Source organism: Mus caroli, chromosome 8 (genome assembly GCF_900094665.2).
Source record: "Mus caroli chromosome 8, CAROLI_EIJ_v1.1, whole genome shotgun sequence".
Taxonomy (NCBI): domain Eukaryota; kingdom Metazoa; phylum Chordata; class Mammalia; order Rodentia; family Muridae; genus Mus; species Mus caroli.
This window is the reverse complement of record NC_034577.1, coordinates 27,618,231-27,629,747: the sequence shown is the minus strand read 5'-3', so window position 1 is coordinate 27,629,747 and position 11,517 is coordinate 27,618,231.

Sequence of the window (11,517 nt, the reverse complement as noted above, 5' to 3'; positions counted from 1 at the left end):
TCACTATACCAGTACCATGCAGTTTTTATCACAATTGCTCTGTAGTAGAGCTTTAGGTCCGGCATGGTGATTCCACCAGAGGTTCTTTTATCCTTGAGNAGAGTTTTTGCTATCCTAGGTTTTTTGTTATTCCAGATGAATTTGCAGATTGCACTTTCTAATTCGTTGAAGAATTGGAAATCATACCTTTTGAGGTTAGGCCTCAGAAAGCAGGCATGTTCCATAGTGGAGCTACAAGGTGCGAGGAGTAGAGAGTGGAAAAAGAATGTTCAGAGGTCAGGGAAGAAGATATAGTCTGTTAGGAAAGGGAAAGCATCCCCAAGAACTGAGCATCAGTAGGTTTTGGGGAAACTGGGCCTTAGGGTTCATGGCCCTGTAGAAGTCATTAGCATAGCATCCTCTGCTCTCCTGATGGCCCTCACTTGAGCTGAAGTGCCCCTCTTGCCACACAATGTTGGGACGACTTTGCACATGGCATCTAGGAAACCAAGACCCTTTTTAGAGTACTTTGTACAATATATGTGCTTTGCATCTTTCTTCTCACTCCAACAGCGCCTTAAAGTGAACACTCCCTCCATCTGACAGATGAGGACAGACACAGGTATGGGATGTGGGATGGTGTTGTAAGGGTCCATGATCCACCGAAGAATGACACCCAGGACTCAAGTATGTAAATGCAGAGTGTTTTATTTTACAGAAGTCAAGCATGGTGGGGTCTCCCATTACCAAGATACAGGGACAACACAGTGAGCCATTCCCGTCTGGGGTGTGGGGGCTGGAAACTTGCTGGGGAGGTCTGGAAACTGCTGTTGACCCATTGCCCTTGCCTCAGGCCAGGTGGCGGAGCAGCATCTGAGGCCTGGACTTACCTGGACTTGCCCAGTCCTGATCTGCTGATTTGAAGCCTGTCATGGAGTCAGCCTAGCCTTCTCAGTGTGGGGTGAATAGCAGGAACATTGTGTTTGATACCCAAAAACCACACATACACCTCACATTCATGTATCTGACAAAGGATTGATAATTAGAATATATAATGAACTAAACAAAGTTAACTAAATACTTCCATCAAAAATGGCAAATGGTATGAATGTGACATTAGTTAAGTTAATGGATTATATTCAAATGAGTGCAATGGCCAACAGATCATAACAACACAGTGCTTTTCACTTCCTTAGACTTACAGACTGCTTTATGTTTCTAGTATTTCATGCTGTATTATTTTCGCTTATTAATTAAAACTTTATTGTAAAGAACTTGCACATACAGAAATTATGCCTTTAACCCCAGCCCTTGGGAGGCAGAGGCAGGTGGTTCTCTGAATTCAAGACCCAAGCCTGGTCTATAGAGTGAGTTCCAGGACAGCCAGGGCTACACAGAGAAACCCTGTCTTGAAAAAAAACAAAAACAAAAAGCAAAAAAAAAAAAAAAAAAAAAAAAAAAAAAAGAAAACACAAAGAGCAAATGATATGAAAGACATCAATCAAATTAATGAATAGACAGTAATTAAAATGAGTGCAAATAGCCAACAAATTATAACACCTTATATTATTTTTCATTTCCTTAGATTTACAGACTGCTTTGATATAGGTTTTTAGTATTTCACACACTATTTATTTATTTATTTATTTATTTTCGAGACAGGGTTTCTCTTTGTAGCCCTGGCTGTCCTGGAACTCACTCTGTAGACCAGGCTGGCCTCGAACTCAGAAATCTGCCTGCCTCTGCCTCCCGAGTACTGGGATTAAAAGCGTGCGTGGTGCGCCACCACTCCTGGCTCACACACTATTATTTAATTAATTGAATCTTTATTGTAAAGACCTTGCAAATAAAAAACAAAACAAAACAAAAGCACATGCTGTGAGATTATCCAGATGAAGTTTATACATCTCAGTGAACCTCCACACAGTTAAAACAGCTGCCGGCCATGGTAGTGCATGCCTTTAGTGCCAGCACTCAGGAGGTAGAGGCAGTGGGATCTCTGAGAATTTGAGGCCAACCTGGTATATAAACTAATTCAAAGACAGCCAGGGCTGTTACAAAGAGAAACCCAGTTTCAAAAACAAAACAAAACAAAACAAAACAACCCAAACAAACAACAAACAAGCTGTGGATTTTATACTTTTATTAGCAATTATATTTTTATGCACACCATTTTATCTATGTACCAGATTGTCTTTCTTTTCGTTTTTTTTAAGATTTATTTTACTTTATATATATACCAGATTGTCTTTCTTTTCTTTTCTTTTTTTTAAGATTTATTTTATTTTATGTATGTGAGCACACTGTGGCTGTCTTCAGACACACCAGAAGAGGGCATCAGATCTCATTACAGATGGTTGTGAGCCACCATGTGGTTGGTGGGGATCGAACTCAGGACCTTTGGAAGACCAGTCAGTGCTCTTAACCACTGAGCCATCTCTCCAGATTTCCATTATCCATTGGACAATTAGGTTGGTTCCATTTCCTTGCTATAGAGCAGCAGTAAACATGAGTGTGCACATATCTTTATGGTAGTGTGTGGAGTTACACAGAGATGTGTAAGTGCCCAGGACTGGTTCACATGCATCATATGGCCGTTGTAATTCTTTTGAGGATCCTCTCAACTGGCTTCCATAGTTTCTGTATCAGTTTGTGCATTTCCCCAGACAGTGAATAAGGGCTCCTCTTTCTCCACATCTCCAACATTTGTCAGTTTTCCTTAAGAAAATACTTTAATTACAGGATCTGTGGATCTGTATGTGGGTATGTGTGTATAAATGCAGATGCTCACAGAAGCCAGGATGTGCTGTATCTCCTGGAGTTGGAGCGACAGGCTGGAAAGTTCAAGGTTGGGGGCAGGATAAGCCAGGTAGGGACTAAGGGATGCTGGGAGAGCCTGGAGGCCAGGTCTGCTTTGGTGTGTAAAATATGCACCTCACTCTCTTCCCCCGGGGTTTAAAACCAAATAAGTAGCATTCTTTAGTGTCAGAGGGATAACTCCTAAAAAATGGGTGAACTTGATTTCACCTTATGAGCAGCCTGGAGGCTACATACAAAATGGCTGCAGTTATGTCAGACCACATCAAGTTCCCATGCTACTGGTTTTATGTTCAGAAAGTCTTGCCTACTCCAATGCCTCTCTATGCTTCTTCTAAAGTCTGAATGTTTTATACTTTAAAGTAAGGTCTTTGATCCACTTTGAATTGATTCTTGTTCAAAGTGAAAGATATGAATCTAATTTCACTTTTCTGCTAGTAGATATTGGTTTGCCAGCACCATTTATTGAAGAGGCAAAAGGAGTTTGAGGTAGGGGCAGGAGATTTCTGTTCCTGTGTCTCACCAGCCTGGGGATGTGCTAAGCAGTGCATATGTACACCAAAGGCAGGGCTCCTGAGTCTTCTAACTTCAGCAGTTAGAGTGAGTAGGGTTACAGGAGATGTAAACCAGGAAGGGGCAGGGGTGCATATGAATGGGGGAAGATTCCTGTGGGTGCACTGGATCTGGAGCCCTCTAACTTCTCCAGTTGGCATGCTCGCATGGCATGCCTTTAACAAACCTTCTTGTTTGGGAGACAGGGTTTCTCCTAGAACTATGTATATCTGGTTTACCTGGGACCTAGAGATCCACCTGCCTCTGCCTCCTCCCAAGTGCTGGAATTAAAGGTGTGCACTAACACACTAGGCTGCCTCTAACAAACTTTTAATACTAACAGTCCTCAAGCTACTATTCTACTGTTGGAATAATCTACCCCCCCCCACCACATGTTGTAAATTATGTCCCTGTATTCTCAATTGTCCCTTGATGTGCTGAAGGTGCCAGGCTAGCAGGACATGTAAATGTTTTGTCACTTCCTCACCAGCCCAACAAGAGGATTCTCTCAGATTATCATGTTAAACAGCCAGCTGCGGTGAGGGAGGTCAATCAGACTAACAGGCAACACTGAGATATGGATTGGCACAGTCCTGCTGTTGATCCACTCCGTGAGGAAACGGTGGAACCTCTCCCACTATGCTAATAGCTTTTTTTTTTTTTTTTTTGAGGAAGGAATGTGGCTTTTGATAAATAAAGGGCTGAACAGCTGGCAGAGAGCCAGACCCAGAGGAACAGAAGCGTGGGCCAGGATGGAGCAGGGAGTTAGAGCAACAGTGAAAGCTACGTGGGGTTTTAAGTCTTGTTGAGTTAGAAGCTAACTGAGAGACTATATACCCCAGCAACAAGACCCACAGCTTTAAACTGTATAGATGTATCTGCACCCTTATTATTAGACCACAACGGGACCCTGAAAGCCCCCTGCCCGATATTCTACAAAATAGAAAGGGAGGGGATACTATCAAACTGGGTCTACGAAGCAAGTATTATTCTGTTACAAAATATCAGAAAAAGACACAACAAAAACAGCTGAGCAACTTCCCTCGTGAACACATAGGATCTGGGAGGCAATGGGGAGGGGAAAAAGCATGATCAGAATAGTTTGTATGAAAAGCATTTCAATTAAAGAAATTCTCAACAAAAATCCTTGCAACTCAACCTCAAGAATACATTAAGATCTTACAAGCAGAGGGTTTCATCCTAGGTTGGACACAAGGTTGGTTCATCATGCTCAACTCAACAAGTCTAATGAGTCATGTAAATGAGCTTAAGGGTAGAAATCCATGATGATTTCTGTAGCTGCAGAGAAGGCGTTTGGCAAAGTTCACCATGTCTCTGCTGGCTAGATTTATGTCACCTTGACACAAGCTAGAGTCATTCGAGAAGAGGGAACTTCAGTTGAGAAAATGCCTCCACCAGATTGGCCTGTGGTACATTTCTTGATGAACGATTGATGTAGAAAGGGCCTGACTCACTATGGTGTGTGTGTGTGTGTGTGTTTGACACCTTGGGCTGGTGGTCTTGGGAACCATAAGAAAGTAAGCTGCGTAAGTCATAGGGAGCCAGCCAGGGAGCAGCACTCCTCCATAGCTTCTGCATCAGTTCTTAAACCCAGGTTCTTGCCCTGATTTCCCTGGATGATAGACTGCAATTTGTAAATTGAAATAAGCTCTTTACTTCCCAAGTTGATTTTGATCATGGATTTTATCATAGCAATAGAGACCCTAACTAACAAACTCCTTTCATGATAGTAGAGCTGGAAAAATTAGGAATAACTAGACTATACCTCAGAACAATAAAAACTATATACAACAAACTTACTGTTAACATACTAAATGAGGGAAAGTGAGAGTATTTCATTCTAAATCCAGAATGTGACAAGGGTAACCATTCTCTCTACTCATTAAATATAGTACTCAAAGTCTTTACCACAGTAGTAATACAAGAAAAGATTTAAAAATATAAACAAAGGAAATAAGTCCAATTATCTCCACTTATAGATGGCAAGATTTTATATTTAAAAGATTCTACAGACTCTCTACTAGAAAGCTCTTTGATTTAGTAAACATTTTTGGTAAAATTTTAAGATAAAAAATCAACATACAAAAAAAAATCAGTAGTCTCCATATAGACCAATAAGCTTTCTGAGAAAAAAGAGATAGAAAAATACTATTCATAATAACTTGAAGAAGAATAAAGAAGGGAAAACCCTAACCAAGGAAGTTAAACCTCCACAATGTAAACTTTTAACACACCAAACAAAGAGAAGTGTATTGGTTTGGGTTTTACTGCTATGAGCAGACACTATGACTAAGGCAATTTTTATAAAGGACAACATTTAATTGGGGCTGGCTTACAGGTTCAGAATTTCAGCCCATTATCATCATGGCAGGAAGCACAGCAGTGTCCAAGCAGACATGGTGCTAGAGGAGCTGAGAGTTCTACGTCTTCATCCAAAGGAAGGTAGGAGCAGACTTTCCTCAAGCAGCTAGGAGAAGGTTCTTATAGCCCAGCAGGACAATGACACACTTTCTCTAACAAGGCCACACCTCCTCCAACAAGGCTACAACTCCTAATGGTGCCACTCCCTGGGCCAAGCGTGTTCAAACCACCACATTCAACTCCTTGGCCTCCATAGACTTGTTCAAACACATGACTCTATGGGGAATATACCAAGGCATAGCATAATGCAAAAATACATTTAGTTCAACTCAAAAGTTCCATAGTCTATAACAGTCTCAAAATGTTAAAAGTCCAAAGTGAAAAGCCATTCTAAGATTCATGCAATCTCTAAATTGAAGAAATCAAAATAAAAAAGCTGATCACATACCTCCAACATCATATCATGCAGGATATATATTACCATTCCAAAATGTCTTGGTAAGGAAATACTGGGCCAAAGCAAGACCAGAAACCTCCTAATATGTTGTGGATGGCTCTGTGCTGCTTGCATTTTTATGTTAATTCTGCTGTCCCAGGAGAGGTTGTCTGGAATGGCGAATGAGTCACATACTCAGGTGGCTTCTTGTGAACCAATCTCCTAATGAATAAAGGAGCCAATCACTGGGCGAGTAGGCGGGACTTCTGGGTGGGAAGGAGGAAGAGAGGAAGTAGGAGAGAGTTAGGTTCTTTTTGGACTGGGATAGCGTGAGGACAAGATGTAGCGTGAGGACAAGAGTTTCCCAGTATCATGGTGGATCTGGATTAGGATTCGCCACCAGAGGAATCAGATTAAATAGGGCTTACAAGATAAGGTTTTAGCTGTTGGGCCCAGATATTGAGTTACTATTGTTTCTGAACTAAGTTTGTGTGGCATTTTCCTTCATGCAAAAGTTTGACTGGGTTCAAGAGAGATAGGTACGGGGGCAAAGCACGGGTTTGCAAGATGTGCACCACAAATGCTATGGGGGGATTTGAAGCATGGTGCTGGTGTGGTAGCAACCCACCAGTGGGAACTTAGAGACCTGGGTGGAGACAGTTTGGGAGCTCTGAGCTAGAGAGTGTCCATCAAATAAAACAGTTTGGCTAGTATTTAATGGTGAGAATCACAACTGATCAAAATTATAAGTAATTGTGAGTGCTCAGTTGTAGATGAATCTGTAATAGTCTCAACGCAGAAGAGGGACTGGAAAGGATGTAAGAGCTGGCAGACTGGGAGAAGAGCTGTGACATGTTGACTTCCTGATATAACATGGTTGATATAACACACACATCAACTCACAGCAGCTGTGATTACTTGCTGAGTACTTTGCATAAGGTTGAGCCCGTCAAAATCCCAGCATGGGCCCCCCTAAGGCTCCACAAGAATTGATAGCTACAGAAGAAAAAGGCCAAGCGTGGTGGCACATGCCTTTAATTCCAGCACTTGGGAGGCAGAGGCAGGTGGATTTCTGAGTTCAAGGCCAGCCTGGTTTACAGAGTGAGTTCCAGGACAGCCAAGGCTACACAGAGAAACCCTGTCTCGAAGGAAAAAAAAAAAAAGAAGAAAAAGAGAGCTATTACTCTCTTTTGGAAACATGGTTTGTGATAAGTGGGCCATAATCAGTGGATGGTTCCGTGCTGAATTTGGATTATAAACCAAAGGGAAAGACAGACATGAAATTGGTAGTAACATGGTCAGTCAGGGGAACTGGAAGGAGGTAGTGGTAGCTTGGTATGATCTAAATATGTTGTATATGTGACTGGAGAAATGGCTCTGCAGTTAAGAGCACTTGTTCTTACAAAGGACTTTTGTTTAATTGCCAGACCATAGTGGTACACATCTATGTGTAACTCCAGTTCCAGGGGCTCTGACACCCTCTTCTGGCTGCCTCAGAACACCAATCACACATGTGGTGAGCATATATACTTACAGGAAAACACTTACATACATAAAACTAAAACAAACAAAAACCTCACCCAACCAAAACCAACAAAAATATAATCTGGGGAAATCTGAAAAGCAATGTCCATGGCCTGGTAATCTGAAGAGTCAACCACCAGAGAAAGGAACAGAAAGCAACAGAGTGGCAGGGAAGGACCCTGATAAACTCCAGACAAGAACCAACAATTCAGACTTGTTACGTTTCATATCCTTTATCTCCATCTAGCTCACTCCACTATCCCATTTTTAACTTGGGTCTTTTTGGCAGGCTAGCTTGGCCTTGTTCTGTTCTTACCCTACATTGTCTTTTCCTGTCCCTTGCTCCTTATCCTTTCCTTTTTTCTTCCTATTTTTAATTTTTTTTTTATCTTTAAAGATTTATTGGTGTTTCCCCTGCATGTGTGTCTGTATGAGGGTGCCAGATCCTCTGGAACTGGAGTTACACACAGTTGTGAGCAGCCAGTGCTCTTCAATGGCAGGGCCATCTCTCTAGCCCCTGCTTTTTCTTCTTCTAAAAAACATAATCTGGTCTGGATTACAAACAAGGTATAAAAATGCAGTAAGATAAAGACTACCATATTCCCATAACTATAAAAAGGTTTAAAGGAAATATGACATTTAAAATTAATAAAGATATGCAGAAAGATAATGTAAAGGAGGTGGTAGGGGAAGAAGTAGCAAGAGTCCAGAGGTAACAGAAGAAAAAAAAAGTGTGAGCAAGAGGAAAAGAACAAGAGATAAAATCTGATTACAAAACAAAAAAGTACTTGATCAGCAATAAAAATGAATACATTAAGGGGAAAGGGAAAGAAAGGAAAATAATCATGGCTCACAAAATCTCTTCCTGGTTTAATTATCATGCCCCGAGTCTTGGGTTGGTCGTAGTGGTTTGTAAATGAATGTTTGTAGTTCCTCTGTTCCTCCTGTACATGTGGACCAGAGAGCTGGACTGGCCAAAGTATATAGCATCGGATTTCACTTAGTCTTTCAGATGGCCCAAAGTGCTTTGTAGCCTGTAGACTAGGCAGGCTGCCACTCAGGCTAGAGGCCCCACAGGGGTCTGTAGGGAAGAGAACATCCAACCTGAATTCTTTTTTTAAAATTTGTTTGTTTGCTTTTTTGAGACAGGGTTTCTCTGGCTGTCCTGGAACTCACTTTGTAGACCAGGCTGGTCTTGAACTCAGAAATCTGCCTGCCAGAGTACTGGGATTAAAGGCGTGCGCCACCATGCCCGGCTGCAACCTAAAGTCTTTTGAGTGCATTCTAAAGCATGGGAACCCAATGGCAGCAAATTCTAAAGAGGAATAATGGAGGGCACCCAAGCACTCTGTCTGTTGGTCTTGGTGCTTTCACCCACCCTTAACCTCCTTGCAGGAAACCTCACTGGGAAAGGACAGAGCAGAAACGCTCATTCAGATCCAAGGGATCTGGGTGCAGAGGTCTCAGTAGTAAACCAATTACTATGCTATGGACGTAGTTCTGGAAGCTATGTAATTCGAGGCCACAGACTTGTAGCTCCATTTGCTATAATATGCAGATGATGGAGCCACCTAACATGGAACACTCCAAAGGGCAGACTCCCTGCTAACCTAAACTCTGTATTCTGCATGCAGTGATCTGTCTCTTGTGACTGTCTCCCATCCAAGGGAGTACCAGGATCCCAGACTTACATTATTTTTTTCAGGTCCTTACCTCAGCTTAAAACATAGGCTCCTTCCCAAGATAGTGCTGACCTCAAGCACTAAGCCTTTAGACACAAAGCAGTTTCTTCACTAATGTCATCCCGCACTGTTAACACCAAGTCCATGCACTGGATTTAAGACTTGTGAGAATTACAGGTTTCTCCTTTGGCTAAAATTGCCCATAACTAGAAGTGCCAGGCTTGTCTCATAGTGGCTCTGGCTTCACCTGTTTGGAGTAGGGTTAGAGATATGGTCTTTATTTTCTATATTTCTTATTTCTCTATGCTTTTAAGATTTCCTGCCACTTCTCCATCCCCAGGCCCTCCTGACTGTTAAGACTCTAAACTCTGTCTGGGCAGTGGTGGCACTTGCTTTTAATCCTAGCACTTGGGTGGCAGAGGCAGGCAGATTTCTGAGTTCGAGGCCAGCCTGGTCTACAGAGTGAGTTCCAGGACAGCCAGAGCTACACAGAGAAACCCTGTCTGGGGAGGGGCAGGAGGGCCTAGATCTTTTAAAACCTACTTTTAGTAAAGGTTCTCAAATGCTTCAATCCCCTTCCTAGTCCACCATCCAAAGGATGTTTTTAACTGCCAGTGGTGGTGGCACATGCCTGAAATAACAGTACTCCGGAGGCAAAGGTAGGTGGCTCTCTGTGAGATTGAGACCAGCCTGGTTTAGAGTTCAAGAACAGCTAGGGCTGTTGTACAGAGAAAGCACCCAGCACCCTCCCAAAATGCTTTTACCTACAAAATATTGCAAGACACCCTTCTCTATGTGTGGCCTTATTTATGGGAGTATGTCACTGTGTAGGTGGGATTTGAGGGCTCCTAGTGATCAAGCTACAATGTGGAAGAGTCAGTCTTCTGGCTGCTTGCAGATCAAGATGTAGAACTGCCAGCTCCTTCAGCACCATGTCAGCTTGTATGCTGCCATGTCTCCTGCCATGATGGTAATAGACTGAACCTCTGAAACTGTAAGCCAGCCCCAATCACATGTTTTCCTTGATAAGAGTCTCTTCTCAGAAATAAAACTCAAACTAAGACACTATGTTAACACCTTCTGTTCGTATAACTCATAATGTTTCAAGACTCATATTAGTTGGCATCACTCTTAGAAATATTCCCATGTTGACCAGGATGAAGTTTCAGTTCTCCCCATATGGCCTGTAACACCAAGCATTAAGCATCTACACCATACTCTGCCTGCCCCACTTCACAGAGTGCAGGTATATTTAAACTCAGAAGTGTTTTATTGGTTGTGCCAAATGCCCATCGTATTGCTGAGTGGAAAAATAAAGTATTAAATAGACACTTCTTCACAACCTGAAAGCAGATTACATGAAATGTTAGGTTTTATTTTTCAATCAAGCAAATTACTGTTAATCCCCATGTCAGGTCTTTTCTGGAGTGTTTTAAAATTTTACTTTTCTAGTCGGTGTAGGCATGTATGTGTGCCAAGGCATGGGTGTAGGTGTCAGTCAACCTGACAGGGCAACTTGAAGGGTGAGGTTCTCTCTTGTCAAATGTGAACCCCAGGGATCAAACTGTCAGGCTTGGCAATAGATGCCTTTTCCCATGGGACTGTAGGTATGTGTCACCAAATTTGACTTTTTACATGGAAGCAAGGATCTAAACACTGGTCCTCATTCTTCTTGCAGTAAGTACTTTACCACTGAGTCATTTTCCCAGTCCTTACATTCAGTAATTCAGTAAATATAATCAAAATGATCTTAAGCAAAGACTAAATTTCTATGCATGTAGACAACTCTAATTTATGTAGACATGAAGAGATATCAAATCATTGCATTACCTTTTAAAACCTCTTATATACAATTTTATTTTTAACTTTTTCTGTTGGGGACAGAACCCAAGACCTTGAACATACTATGAAAGCATACTACTACTGAAGTGCAGTCCTAAGCTTGAATTTCAAACTTTTTTTTTTTTGACAGTGTTTCTCTGCCCTGGCTGTCCTGGAACTCACTCTGTAGACCAGGCTGGCCTCAAACTCAGAAATCCACCTGCTTCTGCCTCCCGAGTGCTGGGATTAAAGGCGTGCGCCACCACGCCCGGCTGAATTTCAAAGTTTTAAGCATAGGTGTTACATATTCATACACAAAATTAT